A 3,154-nucleotide genomic window follows, 5' to 3' on the forward strand; every position below is an offset into this window, starting at 1 on the left:
GTCTTTCTTCGGGCTCTGCGGCTTTTCCTCAACATAATGGGCTGTTCACGTGTTTTGGGTCATTCTCATCTGGGCCCGTATTACCAGCATCTTTTGCGGAAATACGTGATGGTAGGTTGAGGCTCTAAAGCCAACAAAATAACGTTTCAGATATCCTTCAAACTAGAAACGTATTTCAAACATATTCTAACTAAAAGCAAAATGAACAAGATTGTTCATAAATCAAGCATTCAGAACTTGAAACTATTCCGCTAAATTTATCGACTTTAGACTCAAACCCACCTTACCAAATGTCAGTATTTACTAAACTATGAGCAAGCAAGAACCCTTGAAGATTTGTTACAGACAATTAATGGCTCATTCATCTCGTGTAGCAGGATCCATTCCAGCTGAAGGGCTATCAGCAAAATATTCTCGGTGCCTTACATTTACTCCATACTGTTCACAAGAAATATCGGGGAATGGATGAGAATAATCGTGAATATGTGTGCAGGTTATCACAAAATGATACCCAACGAGCAGAAAGTCTAAATCAAGAAGCTGACAAAATTCCAGGTTGATGCACGCATTCAACTGGCCAAAAACTCGAGTTTGGTTCAGTTCATTATAATTTCATTAATTAAACAAGACAAGCTTGATTTTCTTTTTCTAATTGCAAAAAGTTTGGGTATTACTGAAGTAGTAGTTGGTACAAGTCAGAGGCCCATGGTCCTCATAATGAGAAAAGTCAGAACTTAGTTCCCCATTTTACATGTAGAGATTAGTTCTTACCTCACGCAGGGCCTTTGATAGGTCCTCCATTGTCAGTGTTAGGCGCTTATCCTGCGCAAAGAAGATTTACAAGACACTGACATACATATAATAAGAAATAAGAATAGCAAAGACAAAAAACACTGCAAGCATCAGTTGAGGACCTACTGTTGCTTATCCTTTTTGTCCTTTGGAATTGTTGCCTGCCTTGCTTTGCAGTGCCTAGTACCTACAAGAGCAGGCAGTAGAAATTAAAATATGTTGACGTCATCAACCCAACAAAAAAAGTTCGGCGATTAAATTGCTTAGCATAGCGACCAAAAAGACTACCTATAGCATGACCAGATCTCATAATCATTAAATCTCAATTAACCAACAATCGAGAACTAAGAAATAAACTGGTTCTATTATGCAGAAAACTTGTGGCCATACTGTAGGGCGTCATTGGCAACTTCAGCTACAAGCTTCTGGGTAGCAACAGCTACAAGTCTAGTTCTGCCAGAAAAAGAAAAAAAGTCAACGAGACCAGACAACATATGCACAAGAAATGATGGGGCCCAAAGATCCAAATTAATAACATATCATTCAACAATTTTCACTCTAAATAAAAGCAATTATGAACCCCCTAACCTGTCCAACTAGATTGTGCAACTTCAATAACCAGTAAATGTTCGATTTTGGAGTATTTGACGCGTTACATTCTTTTACCATCAATAAATTTTCTATAAAAGTTACGTTGATTTTAAATGTAACTCAACTTTTTGATACTTTAATATATATTGCCTTTCGTAAATTTACAATCTACATTATTCTGGAAATAAAAGCAAAAAGGTCCTATTAGAATTAAAAGCACGAAGGAAAGAGATCTGACAAATAAGGTGAGCAACGGGTCATCGATCCAAAATTACACTACATTTGAACTTAGATGCACACATTTCAATGAGCCAAATCAGGTCACATCCCAGAAACAGATGGCAGAGCACGCTCTTTGTGACAAAAGAATGCTCAAATAAACAATATCTAAATGGAGTGAACAAGATGATTGACTTCCCAAAAAAAAAAAACCAGAAAAGAAAAGAAGTACCAACAATCCAACATCAGGACATTGAGAGCCACTCTTAGCTAGGTAATGCTCCACCAATTCATCTGGTATCTATCAGAGATATAAAAATAAAAGAGAAAGGAGTTAGCGATGGGCTTTAGATGTTCTAATGAATATAAAGCAAGCTAAGGAAGTTTTCTCAGGTCATTGATAGTGAAAGAAACTTACTGTAGGAGCGTAATCCATTGAAGAAGCTAGAAATTCTGATAGTGCAGCATCGTCATCATGCCTGCCTTCACTTGATTGTGGGTTGTGGTTCATCTTTCTCAATCCTCTTTAAAGGCTTGTTCAAGGCTGTCAACCAATATTCACCAATGATTATGTATATTCCACAGAGTCAAATAGCAGAATTGTCGGGATTTTGTTTTGATCAGCCACAAACCATGTATGATGAACACAAAAAATATATAATGCCAAAGATATCTCATCAATGAGAACCATAGAAATCTATTTAAAATTAACCTCAAAAGTAGCTTTACATCATTAATACATAACTCCTTAAAGCAACAAACAAGTCAGTTTACTATCAGATCTCAAACATTTGAGCGGGTCTTTTTTGGTATTTGCATTTGGGCCTTTTTTAAAAAAATTGAAATTTGCCCAAGTAAGTTGCCACGGATATTTCTTAGATTGTCAACCGTTTCTTATTAGGTTGTTAATACTCGCAAGTTGTCAATCACATTGGCAGAGAAAAAAGTGAATTGAGAACCTTAGATTAGGAGAGATTGTGATATCATTTTACAATTACAATATAATACTCTAAGGTCTCCTGGGACCTGCTATTAATATTGACATTTCTTGAGACCTTAGATGAATAAATTCTATTTCTTAGGATTTGTATGTAATTTTTCCAATAAAATAAGGTTCACAAATTAACTATAATGACCCTTTTATATATACACACACACCAAAATATAAAGTTTTCTCCTCAGATTATATACAAAATATATTACATGAGTACATGAAATTTTATATCATTTTATAACATAATATATGTGACTTAATATCATATTATATTAAAAAAACATAACTTTATATCAGACTTTTGACAACATGAAAATGACGAGTCAATGTGTAAGTATTGACAAGTAAGAGTGTTTGCAATGATAAATAATGGTGTTTGAGATAGCAAGTCACTAATATCAAAATCTAAAATTTATCCATTAGATTATATGTATAATATTATAGTTTTCAGAACTGGCAAACAATTATATTTATTCAAATCTAATATGAATTTCAATCATATATAAGCACAGGTGGTTGCAAGGAAACCACTTAAATCCTAAACTACAAAGAGAAGAT

At 34.4% G+C, this 3,154-nt stretch overlaps 1 pseudogene; it reads right to left on the reverse strand.

The window, feature by feature from the left end:
* Nucleotides 1-265: 265 nt before the first annotated feature.
* Nucleotides 266-2,136, reverse strand: LOC114727011 (transcription initiation factor TFIID subunit 10-like; annotated as a pseudogene).
* Between the last annotated feature and the right edge of the window lie 1,018 nt (nucleotides 2,137-3,154).

This window comes from Neltuma alba, unplaced genomic scaffold (genome assembly GCF_004799145.2).
Source record: "Neltuma alba isolate B1F8T4 unplaced genomic scaffold, ASM479914v2 tig00012427_pilon, whole genome shotgun sequence".
Lineage (NCBI taxonomy): Eukaryota > Viridiplantae > Streptophyta > Magnoliopsida > Fabales > Fabaceae > Neltuma > Neltuma alba.